The following is a 25,753-nucleotide window of genomic DNA, read 5'->3' on the forward strand; positions in this document are numbered from 1 at the left end:
TGCACCAATCAGCGCTCTGTAAAATGGACCAACCAATCAGTGCTCTGTAAAATGAACCAATCAGCAGGATGTGGGTGGGCCAAATAAGGGAATAAAAGCTGGTCACCCGAGCCAGCAGCGGCAACTCACTCGGGTCCCTTCCACACCGTGGAAGGTTTGTTTTTTGCTCTTCACAATAAATCTTGCTGCTGCTCACTCTTTGGGTACGCACTACCTTAAAGAGCTGTAACACTCACTGTGAAGGTCTGCGGCTTCGCTCCTGAAGTCAGCAAGACCACAAACCCACCAGAAGGAAGAAACTCTGGACACGTGAACATCTGAAGGAACGAATTCCAGACACACCATCTTTAAGAACTGTTAACACTCACTGCGACAGTCCGCGGCTTCACTCTTGAACAAGTCAGTGAGACCAAGAACCTACTGGAAGAAACCAATTCCGGGCACACTGGGATTACAGGCATGAGCCACCACACCCAGCCTGGAGGGGTTTTCAATGAGGTTAATAGTAACAAGGTCATAATAAGGTGACTTTTTGTTTTTTATTTTTTTTCATGTTATAGTCCTCTTTTTAAAAATTATTACTTTAGATTCAGATGGTATGTGTGCAGATTTGTTACATGGGTATATTGTGTGATGCTGAAGTTTGGGTTTCTAATTATCCCATCACCCAAGTAGTGAACATAGTATCTAATAGGTAGTTTTTCAATCTTGCCCCTTTCCTTCCCTTCCCTCTTTGGAATCTTCAGTGTTTATTGCTCCCATCTTTGTATCCATGTGTACCCAATGTTTAGCTCCTACTTATAAGTGAGAACATGCAGTGTTCGGTTTTCTGTTCCTACGTTAATTCACTTAGGATAATGGCCTCCAGCTGCATCCATGTTGCTGCAAAGGACATGATTTCCTTCTTTTTTGTGGTTGCATGGAATAAGTCTTTAAGGGGAATGAGACTGAAGGTCAAAAGATTGGAAATGGAGAAATTAGTCTAGGTATGAATTGCTGGACTGTACTAGGGCAGCAAAAAAAGGTGAAGAGAAATATAAAGAGCTACAAATTGACAAGCCTTGGTCACTAATTGAATATGGAGAACTCTTATTAGTCAGGGTCTGCTCAGGAAAACAGAACCCATGCCAGCAAGTTTAACAGAAAACAGTTAATTATGGATAACTTGTTTGAAAAGATATTAGAAAAACTGAAAAGGCAGATAGAAAACAGGAAACCTATGAGGAATAAGGCAGAGCAGGGCTAATACCCCAAAGCTGGAGGGACCAAAGGGACAGGTGGTGTTACCGGAGTCCGGGAGCTGACTAGAAAAGACAGGCAGTCACTATGGGAGAAGCACCCTGAAACCAAGAAAGGGAAGATACAGGCTGGGTTTCCTCCTCCTGCTGTCCTGTTATCTTCAGTTGCCCAAATCTAACTAGAAGCCAGTTGGGAAGGGAACCTGGGAAACGTGACCTGTTGCAAAAAGAGCAGAGCAAGGGAAGGTGAGAAAATAGATATGAGCATAAATAGGCAAATAAATATGGAATGAAGATAAAGAAGTAGGTTAATTCCTCCCTGAAATTTGCTTAGATCAAGGTTGGAGGATAGAGTCAGAACCTGGGGTTAGGAAATCAGGAAGAGGATGGAAAGACAGATAAGAAAAACATATAATCTGAATTACTGACTTTTTAAAGTCTCCCTTATTGTAGTATTGTTATATATATAGTTAAGATTATACGTAGGTCGGGTGCGGACGCTCACGCCTGTAATCCTACCACTTTGGGAGGCCAAGGCAGGTGGATCACCTGAGTTTATCTGAGTTTAGACTAGCCTGGCCAACATAGTGAAACCCCTTCTCTACTAAAAATACAAAAATTAGCTGGAAATCACTGGAACCCAGGAGGTGGAGGTTGTAGTGAGCCAAGCTCATGCCACTGCACTCCAGCCTAGGCAACAGAGCAAGACTCCATCTCAAAAAGAAAGAAATTATAGGTAGAATTTATTTTAAAAGAATAATTGTAACAAATACTTAGAATGGTTTTGTAGTGTCTGTTAACATGGTGGGAGAGGGAACTCAATGGTTTGAAATGCAGTTTTTCCCCCCAGAATTTATCCTCCCTCCAGGACTTGTTTATAATGTTCATGTTTGCAATCTGTAGAAAAATAGGAGGAATTTATTGCATCTTTACTAAGTGCCACCCACTGTATCGTTACACAGCCTTTGTAACAACAGATGACACACACTATCTCATTTAATCCACAGAACAGTTTTTACGAGGTAGGGACTATTTCTCATTCCTGTGTTACAGATGAGGAAACTGATAGATACCTAGTGAGCTTTAGTGTCCCTCTTCTCCTTCCCACCTAAACTTCACAGCAATTAAGTGTTGGCTAGTGCTAGAGCGTTCTGCTGTCTGATTCAATGCCCATGCCCGTCTTCCCTTTACTGTAAAAGTCTTACAAACTCCAAAGTGTGTCAATCCAAGTAACTAAAATAGTGATACTGTGATTGTACCTCTATATGTCAGTTTCGTATGAACTAGTGAATGTTTTAGTGAATGTTTTCACTTCTTGTTCACTGTAGAGTTTAATAATCGTGCTTCTGTTTCCCAATCTGCAAAATGGGAGTGCAACAGTCAGAACTCCTATGCTGGCAAGGGACCAGACAACTAAGTCAACATGGCTTGTACAGAAAAGGAAGCTTATTGCCAGGCGCGGTGGCTGACGCCTGTAATCCCAACACTTTGGGAGAACCAGGTGGGAGGATTGCTTTGAGCTCAGGAGTTCCAGACCAGCTTGGGCAATGTAGCCAGGTATTGTATTTTTTTTCTCTACAAAAGATACAAAAAAAATTACCCAGGCATGGTGGCACACACCTGTAATCCCAGATGTTCAGGTGGTTGAAGTATGAGAATTGCTTGAGCCTGGGAGGCAGAGGTTGCAGTGAGCTGAGATTGCACCACTGCACTCCAGCCAGGGTGACAGAGTGAGACACTGTCTCAAAATAAACAAACAGACAACAACAACAAAAACCCAGCAGCTTATTGACCCACTTAAGCTAAAAACTCCAAGTGTTGGCTGGTCTTTCACCATTGTTAGATATGGCTCAAGTGATGCTATCAGGATTATTTTTCACTCTGTGTGTTTTAGCTCTGCTCTGCATTGGCCTCATTCTCTTGCAGGCTCTCTCCTGGTGGCCAAAAAAATGATAATAATAAAAGGTGGCCTTCCGGATTTACAGGTCCTTGTTATCTGGTGGCCTCAGAAGGAGAGATGCCCTCTATTTCCCAAAATCCCTGTCAACCTCCAAGGTCCAGTTTGGATGTATGGCCCCCCTAGACTAACAACTGTGTCCAGGAAATGGGACTCTCTGATGTTCAGGCCTGCACTGGGGAAGGCAGAGCTGTCTGGTTGACAGTTCTATTAGAACCCCATGATGCTGGGGAGGGAAGCAGTTGCCCAGAGCAAGGCTCAAAGGGCAGTAACCAAGTCACAGATTTCTACACTAGAGGGAACATCTGAAACTCATTTTTCCTGCTTATCCAAACAGAATTCTGGAAGTGTTCAAGACCATTGGATAGTTGTGCATTCTACTCTTCATTTAGACTAAAAAGCCATTTCCTTGCACTTCTTTTTTCAATAGCGCTTCTACTTGGAATTCTAAGCCTCTTTCTTCAGGAGGCAAAGTTAAAGCGTCGGAGTAACATATACTTTTGAAAACATTCAGTGCCTCTCTAGCAACACCACATTTGTATTCCCTACTATCTTCCCTCCAAACTCTTCCCACACCTTCCCTCAAGAAATCTGAATTGTGATTCTGTAGAAAACCACTGCGTCTGATTTCTGATATATGTGGGCAGCAGGGTGGCCCAAGATCTAAGGCGTTGTTCTAGCAACCAGTCATTCTATTTTTTTTTTTTTTCTTTTGGCAACTGAAGACCCTCATTTAATTATTGAAATATTTTAGGAAGTTTTCAAAAGAATTAGTGAGTGCCATTTGAAAACTGCCTTCTGCTGTTTTGCCCTCTCTAATCCCATCCTAGCCTGGTTTATTTTAGAAGCCAGCCTGATGACCAAGATTATTCTTTAAAACACTGAGACTGTGGCAAGGCAGATGCCTCACAGAAAGTGGACAAGGACTCAGCCGGAGCCAACTGTTTGTTTGTTTCCTGTTGGCATGCAGTCTAGCTTTAAAGAGGGTTACTACTGGAGATTTAAATCTGCCAGTACATGTTAAGTATGTCCTATACAATTATTCATGAAACTTGCTTCAACTTGCCAGTACAGCTAGCTGGATGCCTATGCAAATGAACTATTCTACTTCTGAAAGTGTCTGCAATTAGTACAGCATACTGGTCTTCCACTAATTGTTTTCTATTTATTAATAATAGGTGGACTATTCCTTCCTATATTGAAATATGTTAATATTAGTTCAGCAATCCACAAATACAAGGGTTCTATCATTCAGCTAGAGTCCTATTTTCCGGGTGTTTTCACATTGTAGAGATTCTCTCTGCCCATCTGGCTAGCTATTTTGGAAACAAAAGGTAGATCCAATTCTTACTTAAGTGATTGTTATTACAAGCCTTATGTTCCTATTTATTTAATTCTCTGCTGTTACTGTCTGGGTGGTTACGTGTAATTTTTTTTTTTTTTTTTTTTGAGACAGAGTCTCACTCTGTCACCCAGGCTGGAGTGCAATGGCACCATCTCACCTCACTGCAACCTGTACCTCCCGGGTTCAAACTGTTGTCCGGCCTCAGCCTCCCAAGTACCTGGGACTACAGGTGTGCACCACCACGCCCAGATAATTTTTGTATTTTTAGTAGAGACAAGGTTTTGCCATGTTGGCCAGCCTGGTCTCAAACTCGTGGCCTCAGGTGATCCACTTGCCTTGGCCTCCCAAAGTGCTGGGATTACAAGCCTGAGGCATCATGCCTGGCCTTCTAGGTGTAATTTGCCTATTTTATTTTTATAGCCAAGAACACTGTTACATATTAAGACCATTTAGCTTAGTCTTCTTAGGGCTAAGTAAAACTAGTTCCCATACCAATTTCATGCCCTGTTTTCTAACTCTTTCATCATTCTTTGTGCTAGGCTCTGTATCCTTTCTAGTTTCTCCACATTCTTTCAAAAATATGAAACCTCAGACTGGATGTGAGTTTCTAATATGGGCTTGACCAACCCTACATATACTGGGAAAATTACTTCATGGTTTTTGTGTGTCATATTTCAGTTAATACACTGGAGCATCATGTCAGCTTTTTTAAAATAGCAGTTCTACATTGCTGACACATTCACGGTGACTTAAGCTGAGCACCTAGATGGTACTATAAAGCTGGCTTTCAACTATTTTAAGTTAAAGCATTATGAAAGTTGTTATGGTGGCTCTAACTACCATTCCAGGAAAATCTCCTTCAAATAGATCATTGTCCTCATATTTTACATTTTGGTTATTTTTTTTCCTTCTGAAAGTTCGAAGTCCTTAGCAATAAGTTGTCTAGCCCCAATTAATTATATGGTTTCAAAATAAAATTTTACACTTATATCCTGTAATTTTAGACTGCCAAGCAAAACTTCTCGTGGAGGGCTCTCCTTTTAATCCAGTATTCTCAAACACTTTTCCCACTTGTTTTATGGACTCCTCCTTTCTTGTTCTTGGACACCTAAGAACAAGCACCGCAGGCTTTACTTAAGACTTCTCATGACTAAATAAAATTAGTAGGTTGTCATATAATTACTATATCTTAAAATTTCTATTCAAAAATACGATTCTTCATGTGATTTAATCACTTATTTCCTTCCCTCCCACTTCTATTTAAGCATACCTAATATTATATATTTTTAAAATTTTTTTGAGATGGGGTCTGGCTTTGTTGCCCAGGCTGGAGTGCAGTGGCCCAATCTTGGCTCACTGCGACCTCTGCCTCAGGGACTCAAGGGATTCTCCCACCTCAGCCTCCTGAGTAGCTGGGACTACAGGTGCCCGCCATCATACCCGACTAATTTTTTTTTTTTTTTTTAGTTTTCAGAGATGGGGTTTCACCATGTTTCTCAGGCTAGTCTTAAACTCCTGAGCTCAAGTGATTCTCCTGCCTCAGCCTCCCAAAGTACTGGGATTACAGGTGTGAGCCCCTGCACCCAGCCTAGTATCATTTTTTTTTTTTTTTGAGACGGAGTCTTGCTCTGTCACCCAGGCTGAAGTGCAGTGGCACAATCTTGACTCACTGCAACCTCCGCCTCCCACGTTCAAGCAATTCTCCTGCCTCAGCCTCCTGAGTAGCTGAGATTACAGGCGCCTTCTACCATGCCTGGCTAATTCTTCTATTTTTAGTAGAGGCAGGGTTTTACTATGTTGGCCAGGCTGGTCTTGAACTCCTGACCTCAAGTGATCCACCTATGTCGGCCTTCCAAAGTGCTGGGATTACAGATGTGAGCCACCACACCCGGCTCTAATATATTTAAATAGTACTATTTAATCAGCTGGGTGTGGTGGCTCATGCCTGTAATCCCAGAACTTTGGAAGGCCAAGGTGGGTGGATCACGAGGTCAGGAGTTTGAGACCAGTCTGGCCGACATAGTGAAACCCCGTCTCTACTAAAAATACAAAAATTAGCCGGATGTGGTGGTGTGCACCTGTAATCCCAGCTACTTGGGAGGCTAAGGCAGGAGAATCACGTGAACCCAGGAGGTGGAGGTTGTAGTGACCCAAGATCGTGACATGACAGTGCAAGACTCTGTCTCAAAAAAACAAAACAAAACACTATTTAATCATACCTCATATCACTTTTATTTACTTATTTGGTAAACACAGGGTTGCCCCAGCTCACTATATAGCCCAGGCTGGTCACAAACTCCTGGTCTCAAGTGATCCTCCTACCACAGCCTTCCAAAGCACTGGGATTGCAAGCATGAGCTGCTATGTCCAGCCATACCTCACATCACTATTAAATAATAAGTGTCAAATTTTTATGAAGATACCGTAAATGTATAAGTCCTGATCAATACTTTATTTATGGCAGTATTCTATCTGCATGTAGTATTTGACCTTCTGTTTGGAGTTCATTAGATTACAAATAGAGAGTGTTCATCTAAATTTACAAGGTAAATCCATTTCATTTAGCTAGGCTCATGAGTCATTTTGATTACTGTATTGATTGACAGTGTTGTGCCTCTATCCATTTAAGTTTTCTTTAGAGAGGCCTATAATCCACTTCATTTCTGAAATAGTCAGGGTTCATTTGCAAAAAATAAAATCTACTCAAGCTAGTTTAAGCAGGAAAGGATTTATTATGGGGTATTAACTGGCTTAAGAACTATTGAAATGCTGAGGAAACAGACTGGAGGTGGAGCTTTAAGGACAACTCACAAAGCTATGCCATAGAACTGGACCACCAAGGTAGCTATTGCCTCTTCTCCGGTCAGGAAGCTGCAGGTTCTAGAATTACATTACCACTGCCACCATACCTACTGCCATACCTACTGGCTTCGGAACCACTTCATACTCATTAAAATCCATACCAGCAAAACCCATGCCCTACCACTTGCCATTTTTACCCATGAAGCTAGTGACTAGACAGTGAGGGTGCTCTACTAATGCTGTCACAGAAAGCCCAACACCTCCACAACTGTGCTTGACAGACAAGGTAACAGAAGCAAGATTTGCTCTCACACAAATGCTTCACACTGGCTAAATCCAAATAAATTTCAGGACCCAGCTGCAAGGAGTCTGGGAGACTTTCCAGTTTCTGCAGAATAGACAGGCACATTGGAAAGTTGATGGAAAGGGTATTGAACATCAGTCTACAAAAATCATTACAACCACAATCAAATATTAGCTTAAATTCATTGGAATTTAAATGAGTATGCCTGCAAGCCTTGTAGTGATAAATAGAAATACTTCTGCTTTTGTCATCTTTTCGTTTTTTAAAAAATAAAATTACTATCTCTTTCAATGGCAAGTTATAAATCAATTTTGTTATTAATTAGGGTTGAAGCCCTTCCTTACAAGTCTTAATGCAAATATACCTCCAATGATATTTTTATACAGGTTTAAATATTACAATGGCATGTAATTCTCTGATGAGTATTAATGAATCAATTATGTTCTCATATAATGATATATGAGCATCTGCTACACATATTACATCTAAGTAGACACAGTAGAGATTGAAAAAAAAATAGACATATAGCACATTGCTATTTTCCTCAAGCAACTCACACTAAAATGGGAAACAGAGATACACATGGAAAGATATGCCTTCCAATTAAAAAAAAATCTGGGTTCAAATCTCTGCTACTTTATCTTTCAGATGTATAACATTGCCATATATATGTGTATATGCCAGATATACACATGTATCAATAATAGAGAGAAAACTTGGTAGGCAGAATCGCTAGAACTTAGTAGGCCTTGAATAAACTATAGCTACTAAGGAGATATAATGATAAAAAGCAATACAGAAATTACAAGAGGATACAGTAAATGATTGTCATCAAGTGAGTGAAGGTAAGTCTCTTATAAAGCATTCAATCATTTGTATTGTAGAAGCTAATTTTAGCATGAAGTGTTAACATTTTTTCTAGACTGATCCATGGAGGTTTGCTCTTGTCAAGGTGAGCTCTGTTAGGGTCATTGCAGTTTTTTCTTGGTTTTTGCCCTCTTATCCTCTACCAGTGGCTTATTTCCCTGCCTTGTAATCCAGGTTCTTTCTTACCAAATTCCCCCATGAAATGGACAGGCCATTGAGGGACAGATGGGGTTGTGCAAGGACAGGCTGTTGGGCCAGCATGGGGCAGGTTTGGGGTGTCTTTGGCAAGACCGAAGCCCAGCAGATGTCAGAAACAACAGAAATTGGTTTGCCTGCCTTTAAGGCAGAGACTACTATATGTCTTCTCTGGATAGGTATTCAATATTTTGACAATAAAAACAAGGCCACCTTGCCCATGTGTGTTTACCATGACATTGTCCCTACTGCATATGATTTTTAAAATGAATTTGAGTCTGTTTCCTTGATGCAGATGCCTTTTTATTGTTTGTAGAGGGAGCACACCACCCACATTATAATTTTCCCTAATGTAAAAACTGATACTAGCTAATATTTATCCAGTGCTTACTATGTGTCAGTCACTTTTACATACTTTGTTTACTTTATCTCATTTCATTTTAATTCAATGAAGTAAATGAATCCTGATTTTTACACATGAGGAAATAGATGATAAAAAAGCCCATCTTGGAAAAATATTTAATGAATTGAGCTATTTCACTCATGTATACATGTATGTGTGTCTGTTTTATGTGTGTGTGTACAAAAAAACTCTGCAAAAACCACATAAGAATTATACACAAGAGTGACATATAAAAAAACTCAGATGCACTCAAAAACGACCCAAAAATGTTTTCTCTGGGTAGTGAGATTTTTGTTTTAGAACATTTTTCTCATCAAGTTTTCTACAACAAAAATTTTTAAAGCTTTTGGTAACTATAAAACTTTCAATAAATGCAGACCATTTTTCTTGATGGCACAGTATAGTTTTCACATCATATAGTTAACTCAAACAGCATACTCTTTGACTAGTTAAATCTAGTACTCATAATTATATATTTATATCAGATTTTGAAGCATAATTTATTTACATTAAAATTCATCCCCTTCTAATGTACAGTTCAATCAGCTTTGACCCTTGTCCAAAATCATATAGTGATAACCACGATCAAGATAAAGAACATCTCCATTCCCCAGAAAGTTCCCGCGCCTTTATAGACAGCCCTTGGCAAGCACTGATCTGTTTTCTGTCCCTGGAGTTTTGCCTTTTCCAGAATATGATATAAACGGAATCATGCAGTCTTTTGTTTCTGGCTTCTTTCGTTATAAATATATTTGATTATCTTTCATTACAATATGAATCTGGGATGTTTAATAATAATAGGTTTCTTTTATTAATTTGAACTGTATAAAGTTGTAATTGGGGTGCCTTTAATTATCTTTAGTCTTTTACTTAAAAACTTACCTTTTTTACCCAAAAAAACTTTTATATTACAGACAGCCAACACATTCTAAGCTCATAGATTGAGGTTTATTTGCTAGATTGCCAGAAGTGAAAAACTGAACAGAACAAAACGAAACTTACATTAACCGTTGTGTACATTTAAGGTAATCTATAGGAAAACAATTTCTTTGTAATCCTTTGAAAGAATTAAAAGGCAAAATGTCTGATTTAGTTTGTTGTGGTTGCAGAAGTCTAAGAAAAGCATGCTTGTCCACTTACAAGAGTTTCAGTTTTCCAATGTAGATTTGTCTCGATAGTAACTGCAAATGACTGTTATTAGCCGTTCAGTTCTGACAGCAAGTTCAAAATCTATCAAATTTGTTGTCTGAGCACATGGTGAAGCAAACCTTCAAAGCTCAAAAAAAAAGCCTCTTAGTTGTATTTCTTGTTAGAGAGTTTTTTAAACATACCGTTGGGGTATCTAAAAATTTGATGTGAACTTTAGTTCTGCACATGTAACTGCCTCGATGTGGGAGGAAAGCATTTGAAACACAACCATTCTTTTGGTGACTTTTTGCACATTGCTAATCCTTTAGCTGACTATTTTCAAGGTCATCAATTCCAATTTTTAAAAACAGCTTCATTAAGATATAATTAAATGATCACATATTTTATCCATTTAAAATGTACAATTCAACAGGTTTTAGCATATTTACAGAACAGTACAGCCATCATCACAATCCAGTTTTAGAACATTTTCATCATCCCAAAAAGAAACTTTCAACCCATTAGCAGTCATTCTCCTCCCTCCCACCCCCAGCCCCAGGCAACCACTAATCTACTTTCTAAATGACAATGATTTTTAACTTGCAGGGTTTTGGTTTCTGTTGCTGTTTTTGTAATTTTTTTTTTTTTAAGCCCTGTAGTAAAGGGGGGGAGGGCATATTTCCATATTTACCTGATGTTGAATTTTTTTTTTTTAATTTTAGACACTAACTTAGGGCAAGTCATCATTACCTTTGCAAGCATGCCCAGATCAAGTTAAAGTTTTCTATAAATGGTTCTCTTTTTAAAAATAGATCTTTCCCTTTCTTCCCCCATTACAATTTTTAACACTTTCTTTTCAATCCTTTGAACGTGTAGCTAACGAACAGTTGGTGCTCAGGAAAACAAATATTAGCATGAGTGGTTCGAAAAACTCCTTCCTTTAGCAATTAACAGGGAGTTTACATTGCTAAAAATATTTCAATAACACACATTTTCTCAACAGGTTACTTAGCACAAGTAAACAACAAAAGTTTTTAAATATATGAACAGCAGCACTTTTGTTACATGTGTTTTTTTAAGGTCTAGGTCTGTTTAGCATTTAAAGGAAAACTCAGCTGGGTGGGGGTGGAGAGATACTGCCTCTCTGCTACTTTGTATTATTTTGCTAGCGACCTCAGCTCTTGCCTGAGTTTTTACTACTGGTGGAGAAAAACAGTGTTTCTACTCCTCCCTGCAACAAAGATCTCACTGACTGAAGACAAATGTCTAACTATTAGAAATACAGTGCCTTGGAGATACGTACTTCTCAAAATAGTAGACTCAATAGGAAAAAGGAACCAGAAGATATATTCCATTTGTAGTAATGTGGTCTAATTTGACTTCTTAAGGTTGACTTCGCATTTCAGAAGAAAAGGTTGCTGTTTACTCAGAAATATTTGTTAGATTTTTCTTGCTAGTTTATATATTAGCTCTGCATTGCTTTATAACAAATAATCCAAGAATTTAGTGACTTAAAATAAGGGCATGTATTATTTCTCACTGTTGTAACAATGGGCCAGAGGAATTAAGGAATGGCTTGGCTGGACAGTTCAGGCTTGGTCTTCTCATGAGGTTTGCTCAAATGTCTACTGAGATTGACACATGAAATCTTTATCCAGGTACAGATGGCCCACTCACATAGTTGGAAAGTTGGTGGTGACTATAGGTAGGAACTTAGTTTCTCTCCATGTATGCTGCTCTGTAGATTTATTTAAATCCATAACGTGGCATCTGACTTCCTTGAGAGTAAATAATACAGAAGGATGAGGCACAGCTGCAACATCACCTAGCTTCAGAAACCATTTGTTTTTACTGGTCCCACATAGCAGCCCTGGCTCCATGTGGGAAAGACTTTATGAGGGTATGAACACCAAGGAGGTGAGAATTGGGGAGGGGGGTTCTCAGAAGCTGGCTTACACTATAAAACCTTACAGCTAATTCTTATTTTATTTTTTAATAAAGATGGGGTCTGTGTCCATAATTGGTGGATTCTTGGTCTAGTTGACTTAAAGAATGAAGCCATGGACCCTCCCAGTGAGCATTACAGTTTTTAAAGGTGGCACCTCTGGAGTTGTTCATCACTTCCCATAGGTTCGTGGTCTCGCTGGCTTCAGGAGTTAAGCTGAAGACCTTCAAGGCGAGTGTTGCAGCTCATAAAGGCGGTGCAGACCCAAAGAGTGAGCAGCAGCAAGATTTACTGCAAAAAACAAAAGAACAAATCCTTCACAGCACAGAGCCGGCCAGAAACTGGGTGGTACTGGCTGGGGCAACTGCCTTTTATTCCTTTATCTGCCGCCCCCCCCCCACATTCTGCTGATTGGTCCATTTTACAGAGAGCTGATTGGCCCATTTTACAGAGAGCCAATTGGTTCGTTTTGAAAGGGTGCTGATTGGTGAGTTTACAAACCTTGAGCTAGACATAGAGTGCTGATTGGTGCATTTACAACCCTTCAGCTAGATACAAAAGTTCTCCAAGTCCTCACTAGATTAGCTAGACACAGAGCAATGATTGGTGTGTTTACAAACCTTTAGCTAGACATAGAGTGCTGATTGATGCATTTACAATCCTTTAGCTAGAACACAAAAGTTCTCCAAGTCCCCACCAGATTAGCTAGATACAGCTGATTGGTGCATCCACAAACCCCTGAGCTAGACACAGAGTGCTGATTGGTGCATATACAATCCTCCAACTAGACATAAAAGTTCTCCAAGTCCCCACCCAACTCAGGAGCCCAGGCTGGCTTTTCCTAGTGGATCCTGAGCTGGGGCCACAGGGGCAAAGCTGCCCGCCAGTCCCGCCTAGGCGTGCACACTCCTCCGGGCCCATGGACTGGGCACAGAGGAGTAGGGGGCGGCACCCGTCAGGGAGGCTCAGGCCATGTGGGAGCCCACCAGGGTGGGGGCAGGGCTCGGGCATGGCAGGTTGCAGGTCCTGCGCCCTGCCCTGCGGGGAGGCGGCTGAGACCTGGCGAAAATTCGAGGGGCAGGGGCGGGCCGCAGTGCTGGGGAACCCGGTGCACCCTCCGCACCTGCTGGCCAGGGTGCTAAGCCCCTCACTGCTGGTGCTGGCGAAGCCCCCACCCACCGGGAACTCGCCTTGGCCTGCAAGCCCTGTGCACAGCCCTGGTTCTCGCCCACACCTCTCCCTCCACACCTCCCCACAAGCAGAGGGAGCCGGCTCAGGCCTTGGCCAGCCCAGAGAGGGGCTCCCAAAGTACAGCAGTGGGCTGAAGGGCCCCTCAAGCCTGACCAGAGCAGACGCTGAGGCCCTAGAGCGAACAAGGGCTGCCAGCACATTGTCACTTCTCATCACTGTGTTGCCAAGGCTGGTCTCAAACTCTTGGGTGCAAACAATCCTCCTGCTTCAGCCTCCCCAGCAGCTAGGATTACAAGCGTGCACCACCACACCCAGCACAGTTTTTTTTTTCCTTTTTTTTTGGAGACCGTGTTTCGCTCTTGTTGCCCAGGCTGGAGTGCAGTGGTGTGATCTCGGCTCACTGCAACCTCCGCCTCCTGGGTTCAAGTGATTCTCCTGCCTCAGCCACCGAGTAGCTGGGACTACAGGCATGTGCCACCACGCCCAACTAATTTTGTGTTTTTAGTAGAGATGGGGGTTTCACCACGTTGGTCAGGCTGGTCTTGAACTCCTGACCTCGGGTGATTCTCCCACTTTGACCTCCCAAAGTGCTGGTATTACAGGCATGAGCCACTGCACCCAGGCCAAATTTTTAAACATTAGTAAAATGCAAAGGTATTAATTTCTTTTCAAATATAAAAATCTTTTTAGGTATATATTTTTATTTTTAAAATATAAAAATCCCTAGTGAACAGCAAAAACCTAATGAAAACACATACCTATTTTAGATTCCAAGGCAAGTAATCATCTATTCATTGAGAATATGCTATATCCTCAGAACTGCTGGGAACATATCTTATGGGATGTGACAAAGGCATCTCGGAATTTTATCTGAAGGGTATCTTTGTAACACCTTTTCAGAATCATATTCTCTGCCAAAAGTTAGGCATGGAATTCAACCCCAGTCCCCCAGGATATAACTATACCTCCAGCTTTCTTTGGTGAATTGGTTTTCTCTTGGTCGTAAAAGAAAGTAGAATGCCACCTATTAGAAACAGAGAAGCGCTCCGCATAGTGGTTCATGCCTGTAATCCCAACACTTTGGGAGGCCGAGGCGAAAGGATTGCTTGAGCCCAGGAGTTCAAGACCAACCTGGGCAACATAGGGAGACCCTGTCTCTTTGAAAAAAATTAGCCAGGCATAGTGTTACACATTGATAGTCCAAGTTACTTGGGAGTCTGAGGTGGGAGGATCACTTGAACCCATGAGGTTGAGGCTACAAGTGAGCTGTAATCACACCACTGCACTCCAGCCTGGATAACAGAGTGAGACCCTGTCTCAAAAAAAAAAAAAAAAAGAAGTCTAGATTCTAGCCATGCTTATTTTTTTTTTTTTAGACAGAGTCTCCCAAGTAGCTGGGATTACAGGTGTGCATCACCACACCTGGCTAATTTTTGTATTTTTTTTTTAGTAGAGACAGTGTTCCACCATGTTGGCCAGGCTGGTCTCAAACTCCTGACCTCAAGTGATCTGCCTGCCTCAGCCTCCCAAAGTGCTGGGATTACATGCATGAGCCACTACGCCCGACCCCATGCTTTGTTTTGATTATTGGAGTACATCCAGCATTCATTGGGATTTTTTCTTACATTTCTAAGTTTACTCACAATTGAAAAAAACAATCTGGAAGGAAATGCACCAAATTGTTAACAAAGGGAATTGTGAACATTTATTGGCATTTGTTTCACACCTTTCTCTGGAAAGTAACCCTCTGTATCTGAAAAACTGTTCCTCTTTCTACTCTTGTCAATTGGTTCAAAGGGGGATGACCATTTTTCTTTCCATTCTATTCCTCTGGCTCCAGCAGTCGGCCAATTGTGCCACCCAAGACCTCCTGGTCATAGTAATTAGTCTAGAGATTAGCATGTGACCCAAGCCAGACTAATCAGAGTGCTTCCTGAGGGTTCTGCCAACTTACTTTTTCTAAGAAGGAGAGGAAGACTTCTTCCTTCTGTCGTCACTAAGATGATCCTCAAGCTGCTGGTGGCCCTTCTTATTCCCAATGGAAGATAACCTGTCTAAGATAATAAAGCTAACATGCAGAGACAAGTGAAGATGAGACAGAGCCAGTCATGAGTCTCTGCTTCCCAGAGAACCAGGTCCCACTCTTAGCTTTCTGAAGTCTCGGTTATGTGAGCAAATAATTTTCCCTATTTGTTTAAGACGGATCAAACTAGGCTTTTGTTACTAGTATCCTTAAACGCTGACTAGTACGTTTGAGAAGTGGTTGGGAAAATTTCACTTTCAACTTTAGACATTAATTGTACTAATCAGAAATTTTTGGCTACAAATGAGAGGAATGCTATTTGAGCTAGCAAAAGCAAGCGGGAATTTATTAGGGCATGTACCCAAAAATAGGAAGGCCATAGGTGAAAGCTGTCCTGAGGCATATCTAAAACCAAGGATCTAAATGCCATCAAGACTCATTGCTACTTTTCTTTCTAGCTTTCAGCTTTATTCCTCCTTAACCGTGGGCTTGCTTTTTTCACCCAATGGGGACATGGCCACCGCTGGCAGGTTCTAGGCTCACATCTTCACAGCATTTGAGAAGAAAATTCTTCCTACCCATGTTGAGTTAGTAAAAATCTCAGGAAAGGATTGTGATTGACCTGACTTGGGCCACAGGTCCATTTCTGCCCCCAATTACTGTGGCCAGGAATGTAAGGACTCTCATTGCCCAGATTGATTCACATGCTCTCTCTTTGATCATTGCCTGTGGCTGGGGATGTGGGGTCATGTAAAAACAGGGCAGTTCTGACCTAGAAGCAAAATTGAGAGGGAAATAAATGGTTCTTCAAGAAACGGAGCAAGAAACTGGCTCTGACATGGTCACCGAGAAAAATCTGTATGAAGTAGAGCATCTACCCTAATTTTTGTGTTCACCACATTTTATATTCTTCATATATTTTATAACAAATAGGTAGCATTTGATAAGATATTAAAACTCGGTCAGGTGCGGTGGCTCACACCTGTAATCCCAGCACTTTGGGAAGCCAAGGAGGACGGATCATGAGGTCAGAGGATTGAGACCATCCTGGCTAACACGGTGAAACCCCATCTCTACTAAACCCCTGGGCAAAAAAGTAGTCGGGCATGGTGGCAGGCGCCTGTAGTCCCAGCTACTCAGGACTGAGGCAGGAGAATGGCGTGAATATGGGAGGCGGAGTTTGCAGTGAGCTGATACTGTGCCACTGCACTCCAGCCTTGGCGACAGAGAGACTCCATCCCCCCCCAAAAAAAAGGATATTAAAATGAGAAATCTATATTATATATTATCAAATAAATCTTTGTTATATATTTAATATATGTTATATACTACATAATATAGATAAAATTACATATATATCATGTATTGTATTATATAGATTTATTTCGTTTTAATACTAAATGCTTTCCCCCTGAAATTACGTCAAGTTTGTAAGAAACCTCAGAAATCATGTGGTTTGCAGCCTGACCAACATGGTGAAACCCCGTCTCTACTAAAAACACAAAAATAAGCCGGGTGTGGTGATGGGCACCTGTGATCCCAGCTACCCAGGAGACTGAGATAGGAGAATTGCTTAGACCCAGGAGGCGGAGGTTGCAGTGAGTGGAGATCACGTCACTGCACTCGGGCCTGGGCGAAAGAGTGAGACTCTGTCTCAAAAAGAAAAACAAAAGAGAAAGAAAGAATGTGGTTTGGCAACTACTAACGCAAAATACCCTCTCATGTTGTCCTGGATCAGGAACGTGAATACCTGCCTATCTTCAGTGATGATGTGAAGAATGATGAGCATAGATTTCTTTGGGAAACAAAGAGTTGAGACATAACAGCAGAGTTGACTAAACCAAGAGTTGTTAATTGATCTGTAATCTTCATATCACCTTGGAAAAATTGCTATCTCTCTGATTTCCTTTTCTTATTAAAAAGTTAGAGTAGGCCAGGTGCAATGGTTCACATCTATAATCCTAGCATTTTGGGAGGCTCAGGCAGGAGGATCTCTAGAGTTCAGGAGTTCAAGACCAACTTGGGCAACATAGTGAGATCTCATCTCTACATTTTTTTTTTTTTTAATTAGCCAAACATGGTGGCATACACATAGTTTCAGGTACTCAGGTGGCTGAACTGGAAGGATTGCTTGAGCCCAGCAGGTCGAGGCTGCAGTGAGCAGTGATCATGCTACTGCACTCTAACCTGGGTGACAGTTACTGCACTCTAGCCTGGGTGACAGAGTAAGACCTGGTCTAAAAAAAAAAAAAAAAAAAAGATAGAGAGAATAATAATAGTAATACTACTCATATGTTAAATATACCATGGGAAGTGGGGGTAGTGGGGAAGTAAGGCTGCACTGTCTTACAAACACAATCTGTAAGTGGCAGCTTTAATCATTTTCTTTGTGTTGTTATTAAGATGAAATCCGACTGGGCACAGTGGCTAACACCTGTAATCCTAGCACTTTGGGAGGCTTAGGTGGGCAGATCACTTGAGGCCAGGAGTTCCAGACCAACCTAAGCAACATGGCGAAACCCCGTCTCTACAAAAAATTAGTTGGTGTGGTGGCGCGCAACTGTAGTCCCAGCTCCTCGGGAGTTTGAGGTGAGACAATCACCTGGGCGGGAGAGGTCGAGGCTGCAGTGAGCCAAGATTGTGCCACTGCACTCCAGCCTGGGTGACAGAGTGAGACGCTGTCTCAAAAAAATAATAATACTTTTAAAATAAAATATAATTCATTCGGCTAAGCTATAAAATTATCCTAAAATGCTGAATGGTAATTTAAGTTCAATTGGTGTATTATTTAGTGTTTATTAAACACCAGCTTCTTCCAGAACCTTTATAAGTTACAAAATGTGGTCTGTGTTCTCCAGGACTTCTGAGTTTTTCAGCAAGGGTTGTGTTTGGTGTTCTGGGACACTGCAGTCTTTTGTCAGTGAAGCGCTTTCCCCTAAAGTAAACTGAAACATTAAAAATGTGAGTGGTATTATGAATTGTGAACATTTGAAAGGATATAGATCGACTATATTTGTCATAAGTGTTTAGAATAATATGACATAAAGTATAAAAGTACTAAAAAGGTAAAAATCAATAAGAAAGTAATGAGAGCAATTTATGCAAAATTGTGTTTTTCCTGCTTAGTAAGGAAAATGATGATGGTGATAATGATAATGATGATGCTAATAATAAATGCCCATCTCTGTGGGTAAAAACTGTTTCATTCCTGTGTTTCCAGAGAGACACAGCTTAGACAATCTTCTCAGAAAATGGCCTGGGTCTGAAGTAAGAAGGGCACTAGTTGGCTAGGAATTTCCCCGAGTGTGCTCTTCTACCGTGGTAGAGTGGTAAAGAACATTGAAAACATAAATTCCAATCCTGGTCTTCCACCTATATGCTGTGTGACTAGTGACCTGTGTTACTTCACTTTCATAGACCTTAGTTTTCTCATATAAATTTAAATATAGCCAGATGTGGTGGCTCACGCCTGTAATCCCAGCATTTTGGAAGGCCAAGGCAGGAGGATCATTTGAGCCTCAGGAGTTTGAGACCAGCCTGGGCAACAAAAAGAAGATCCTGTCTCTACTTAAAATAAATAAATAAAATTAATTTAAGTATATATTTATGATATTATATATATATTTTATAACAACAACAACTAACCGATCTGCAGACTTGCGCAGATTACAGGAGATGATTAAGTGCCTGGCATGTCGTAGATGTTCAATGGTTATTAGTTGAATTGTATTTGTATTATTTTGTCACAAGACAGTCTCACCATTGAGTGATAATATGGTTTAAAGAACAACGCATGGGAGTGTGAAGATGGGGAGACTGGGAAAACTGATGGTTAGTGGACCATTCCTGGAAGAAGGGTTTCAGGCAGTGGTGGTAGATATTCCTCCCCTTGGGTGGAAAAAGGTGAGTTTAGACTCCCTTTGGTCTGTTTGCCTGGGGCATTGTATGTTGCCTAGTGATCTTCTGACATTGCTAAGGTCTTCTGGTCTGCTACGTGGAAAACCAGTGCTTCATCTGAATGGAGTCTGTCCTCAGCCCCCCACCCCTCACCCTAGACCCTTAGGTCTCCATCTAGCATTAGCCCTATCCAGCCAGCTTTGACAAGGCAGGGGGCAGAGGCATTGGGAGATACTGCTTAGCACATTGTTGATGTAATGATTTAGTTGCTACTGGTTTGTATTTTGAAATAACTTTAAAACCAATATGATGTGCAACTTGGGTTGTAAAATTAATTATGGCTGATAAGCAGAAGGATGCATTTTATAATGATTATAATCTGAGGGTTACAAGAGAGAACTCTCATTTAGGGACAGTTTGTGGATACAGCTCCTTTAATCTAGCCACACCTTGGTATAAGATTTCTATGTTAAACAGAGCGATAAATTCTTCATTTTAAAGTGAGAAATGTAGCTGACAAATGGAGCAGAATCTCTAATTCATTTGCTCAGTGCATTCCTTCCCTTTGAGCAGCCAAATGCGGAAGTGAGGACAAGAAATCCAGCAAAGAAGGAAGTCAGTCTTGAGGGCAGCTTCCATCCAGGCCCAGGTGAGGCCGATGAAAGACACCCGTCCCTCACAGAAGCACCAAGTCTTTCTTAACTGAAGTGCCATGTTACTGCTCTTCAGACACCTCTTTCCAGGTCCCCACCCGCTTTTGTGAAAAAGTCTTAATTCATTGTATATGCACAATTGTCCATTTTGTCTTTCTTAATTATAATCACATCCATTCATGTGCTTCTTAAATAATACTTTAAACACCCTGACGGGTAAGTTTGTACATTTTCACCCCAAAACTCTTTTTTTTTTTTTTTTGAGATGGAGTCTTGCTCTGTAGCCCAGGGTGGAGTGAAGAGGCGCAAATCTCAGCTCACTGCAACCTCTGCCTCCCAGGTTCAAGCAATTCTCCTGCCTCAGTCTCCTGGGTGGAATTACAGGTGTTTCACCACCACACCCGGCTAATTTTTGTATTTTTAGTTGAGACGGGCTTTCACCGTGTTGGCCAGGCTGGTCTCGAAATCCTGACCTCAGGATCTGCCTGCCTTGGCCTCCTGGGTTCAAGCGATTCTCCTGCCTCAGCCACCCAATTAGCTGGGACTACAGGCGTGTGCCACCCCGCCCGGCTAATTTTTTGTAGTTTTAGTAGAGACAGGTTTTCACCGTGTTAGCCAGGATGGTCTCAATTTCCTGACCTCATGATCCACCTGCCTTGGCCTCCCAGTGGGATTACATTCATGAGCCACTGCGGCCTCCCCCTTTTTTTTTTTTTAATGCAGGGTCTGTTGCCCAGGCTCAAGTGTAGTGGCACAATTATAGCTCACTGCAGTCTAGAACTCCTGGACTCAAGCCACCCTCCCACCTCAGCCTCCCAAGTAGCTGGAACTACAGGCAGATGCCACTCTGCCTGGCTAATTTTTAAAATTCTTTTTAGAAACGGGGTCTCACTATGTTGCCAAGGTTGGTCTCAAACTCCTGGTTTTAAGTGATCCTCCCACATAGCTGGAATTTCAGGCATGAGCCACCATGCCCTGCTCTCTCTTGGGTTACTCTTACTCATCACTAATATCATCCATGCTTTAGAGTAATAAATTAATGTTATTTTTCTAGTTTCTAAGTTTTTAGAGGAACACCTTACTTTCCTTAATCTATCAACATTAGTAATAAGCCATGTTAATGCTTGTTCAATCTTCAAGGCTCTAAAAGCCATAATTTCCTATTTCTAGGTCTATAAATTAGTGTGAAATCAAAGTTTACCTTATGGATTCAAGTTTTACCTTATAGATTTGCCATATAACAGCAGGATTACCATTCAGGTGCCTAGAGTCACTGTTGTAAGCAAACTTCCAGACAATTTTAAAAATGCATCTTAATGATTTGGTACTAAAGGCTTTCACCACTTGTGACTATATAAAGAGGAAGATTTTTAAATTCTACTTATTGATGATGATTACAATCACATAAAATTGTCTTCAAACTATAGATCCAGTGACCTCAGTATCAAAAGGACCTCAATTCTAGGGGTGGTTCTTAGGTGCTCAGCTGAAATTACCCTCTTACCAAAATATGTATATTTTTTGAAAGAATTTTATCAAAACTAGGAATTTTTAAGCGTTAGATTAGCAACTAAGAAAGAAACTCTTATAGTCAGGTGAGGTGGCTAACACCTGTAATCCCAGTGCTTTGGGAGGCCAAGGTGGGTGGATCACCTGAGGTCAGGAGTTCAAAACCAGCCTAGCCAACATGGTGAAACCCCATCTTTACTAAAAATACAAAATTAGCCGGACGTGGTGGCTGGCACCTGTAATCCCAGCTACTCAGTAGGCTGAGGCAGGAGAATTGCTGGAACCCAGGAGGCGGAGGTTGCAGTGAGCCGAGAATGTGCCTTTGTACTCCAGCCTGTGCAACAGAGTGAGACTCCATCTCAAAAAATAAAAAGAAAGAAATAAACTTGCTTTACAAATTGTGATAAACTTTAGGAGCTAATATAATATATGCCCTATAGTAAAGTAAGCCAACGTCTAGAGGTAATATTATTGTGACATAACAATGCAATAAATATGCATTCTACTGCTGCTATTTATTATTCCTCATTTCCCAATCTTGCTTTTGTCTTTTTTTATACTGATACATCATTTTGCCTAATTACATAAATACATATCTTCATTTGTAAAATTGGAGATCTAATAAAATCCCACAGATCTCTCCCAGGTCTAACATCCTGTGGTTTCTTAGTCTTTTCCTCAGATCACTCAGTATCTCTTCTTCATAGCAAGATACCCAGCTTGAATTCAGAGAATCTTTAAGGGGTACAGGATACTATGCAAACACAAAAAGTCACTGTTCAACAGAGGAGAAATGAAATGCTAATAATAAATGGGCGTAATTCATGACAACCATTATGATTCTTATGAGCGAATCATGATGGCAAAACCAACTTAAACCTGTATGGGAACTATGCTTGTGTTCTAGTTTTGATAGACGATAGAGCCACATTCTCTTTTTTTGAAACACGGTCTATATAAATCAGTGATATCAAGTGACAAACTCAATGGCTCTTTGATGTACCTTTACTTTTAAAAAAATTGTATCTAACTTTTTAAAATGTAACTTTGATTTTGAAATAATTTTAAATTCACAGAAAGGTAGCAAGAATAACATAAGGTAACTGTTATATACGCTTTATAGATTCACCAACTTTTAAAACTTTGCTATGTATTATTCTTAACCATTTAAGAGTAGGTGGCATGCATCTTCTCCCTTTATCCCTTTATACTTCAATGTGTATTTTTTTGGTTTTGTTTGTTTGTTTGTTGTTTGTTTTTGAGACAGAGTCTTACTCTATCGTCCGGGCTGGAGTGCAGTGGCACGATCTCTGGTTCAACCTCCGCCTTCCAGGTTCAAGCAATTCTCTGCCTCCGCCTCCTGAGTAGCTGGAATTACAGGCACCCGCCACCATGACCAGCTAATTTTTGTATTTTTAGTAGATACGGGGCTTCACTGTCTTGGCCAGGCTGGTCTTGAACTCCTGACCTCAGGTGATCCACCTGCCTCAGTCTCCCAAAACCCAGCCCAATGTGTATGTTTTAAGAACAAGGATATTCTTTACATAGTCACAGTACAGTTAACAAGTTGAGAAAATTCAATAGTGCCAGAATATTTCTACTTGAGAATCTGTGTTCCAATTTTCTCCATTTATTTAACAATGAACTTTATAGCATTTTCCTTCTTCAGTACAGAATTCATTCTAGGTTCATGTACTGCATTACAGCTAATTCTTCTTTAATCTGAAACAGTCCCTCAGTCTTTGTTTTTCCTGATGTTGACATTTTTCTTACAGATGGTTGCTTCATGGAATATCCCTCCACATGGGCTTGTTTGATGGTTCCTCATGATTAGATTCAGACTATGCATCACCATATAATGATGTTATGTCCTTCTCAAGGTATTTCTTCTATAAGCACATGATGTTAATCATCTCACTGGCAATTTCTTTTTTATTTTCTAATTTTTATTTTTATTTATTTTTAATTTTTCAACTTTTATTGTAGGTTTGGGGATACATGCACAGGTTTGTTACATGGGTAAATTGCAAGTTGCTGAGGTTTAGTGCACAAACGATTTCATCACCCAGGTAGTGAGCATAGTACCCAATAGGTAGTTTTTAGACGTTCATCCTCCTCCCACCCTCTACCCTCAAGTAGACCTGAGTCTATTTTTCCCCTCTTTGTGTCCATGTGTGCTCAATGTTCAGCTCCCACTTGTAAGTGATAACATATGGTATTTGGTTTTCTGTTCCTACATCAATTCACTTAGAATAATGGCCTCCAGCTGCATCCATGTTGCAGCAAAGGACATGATTTCGTTCTTTTTTATGGCTGCGTAATATTCCATGGTGCATATGTACCACATTTTCTTTCTCCAGTCCACCATTGATGGGCATCTAAGTTGATTCTATGTCTTTGCTATTGTGAATAGTGCTGCAGTGAACATAAGAGTGTGTGTGTCTGTGATGGTTAATATTGTTAACTTGGTTGGATTGAAGGATGCAAAGTATTGTTTCTGGGTGTGTCTGTGAGGGTGTTGCCAAAGGAGATTAACATTTGAGTCAGTGGGCTGGAAGAGGCAGACCCACCCTCAATCTGGGTGGGCAGCATCTAATCAGCTGCCAGCATGGTTAGAATAAAGCAGGCAGTAGGTGGAAAGAGAAGATTTGCTGAGTCTCCCGGCCTTCATCTTTCTTCCGTGCTGAATGCTTCTTGCCCTAGAACATTGGACTCCAAGTTCTTCAGCTTTTGGACTCTTGGACCTATACCAGTGGTTTGCCAGGGGTACTCAGGCCTTTGACCATAGGCTGAAGGCTGCTCGGTCGGCTTCCCTACTATTGAAGTTTTGAGACTCAGACTGGATTCCTTGCTCCTCAGCTTGCAGATGGCCTATTGTGGGACTTCACCTTGTGATGGTGTGAGTCAATACTAGTTAATAAACTCCGCTTCAGATATAATTCTGTCCTATTAGTTCTGTCCCTCTAGAGAACCCTGATGAATACAGTGTCTTTTTGGTAGAATAATTTATATTCCTTTGGGTGCATACCCAGTAATGGGATTGCTGAGTCCAATGGTGGCTGTGTTTTTTGAGAAATCTCCAAACTGCTCTCCACAGTGGCTAAACATTCCCACCAGCAGTGTATAAGCATTCCCTTTGCTTCACCACCTCGCCAGAATGTTATTTTTTGACTTTTTAATAATAGCCATTCTGACTGGTATGAGATAGTATCTCCTTGTGGTTTTGATTTGCATTTCTCTAATGATAAGTGATGTTGAGCATTTTTTATATGCTTATTGGCTGCATGTATGTCTTTTGAGGAGTGTCTGTTCATATACTTTGCCTATTTTTTAATGGAGTTTGTTTTTGCTTGTTGATTTGTTTAGGTTCCTTATAGATTCTGGATATTAGACCTTTGTTGGAGGCACAGTTTGCAAACATTTTCTCCCATTCTGTAGATTGTCTATTTACTCTGTTGATAGTTTCTTTTGCTATGCAGAAGCTCTTTAGTTTAATTAACTCCCACTTTTCTTTGCTATTTTATTTTATTTTATTTTGTTTTATTTTTTGAGGTGGTGTTATGGCTCTGTCTCCTAGGCTGGAGTGCAGAGGCATGATCTCAGCTCACTGCAACCTCTACCTCCCGAGGCCAAGCAATTCTCATGCCTCAACCTCCTGAGTAGCTGGGACTACAGTCGCTCACCATCATGCCCAGCTAATTTTTATAATTTTAGTAAAGACAGGGTTTTGCCATGTGGCCAGGCTGGTCTTGAACTCCTGACCTCAGGTGATCTCAGCCTCCCAAAGTGCTGGGATTACAGGCGTGAGCCACTGCGCCCAGCCTGAGCTACTGCGCCTGGCTGAGTCCCACTTTTCTGTTTTTGGTTTTGTTGCAATTACTTTTGGAGACTTCATCATGCAATATTTGCCAAGTCCAGTGTCCAGAATGGTATTTTCTAGATTTTCTTCTAAGGACTTTATAGTTTTAGGTCTTACACTTAAATCTTTATTCCATCTTGGGTTGATTTTTATATATGGTGCAAGGAAGGGGTACAGTTTCAATCTTCTGCATATGGCTAGCTAGTTATTCCTGCATCATTTATTGAATAGCGAATCCTTTCCCCATTGCTTGTTTTTGTCCGCTTTGTCAAAGATCAGATGGTTGTAGGTATGCAGCTTTATTTCTGGGTTCTCTAATCTGTTCTATTGGTCTATGGGTTTGTTTTTGTGCCAGTACCATGCTGTTTTGTTTACTGCAGCCTTGTAATATAGGTTGATGTGGGGTAGGGTGATGCCTCCAGCTTTGTTCTTTCTGC

The sequence above is a fragment of the Trachypithecus francoisi genome, unplaced genomic scaffold (assembly GCF_009764315.1).
Source record: "Trachypithecus francoisi isolate TF-2019V2 unplaced genomic scaffold, Tfra_2.0 Lachesis_group11, whole genome shotgun sequence".
Classification (NCBI taxonomy): Eukaryota; Metazoa; Chordata; class Mammalia; order Primates; family Cercopithecidae; genus Trachypithecus; species Trachypithecus francoisi.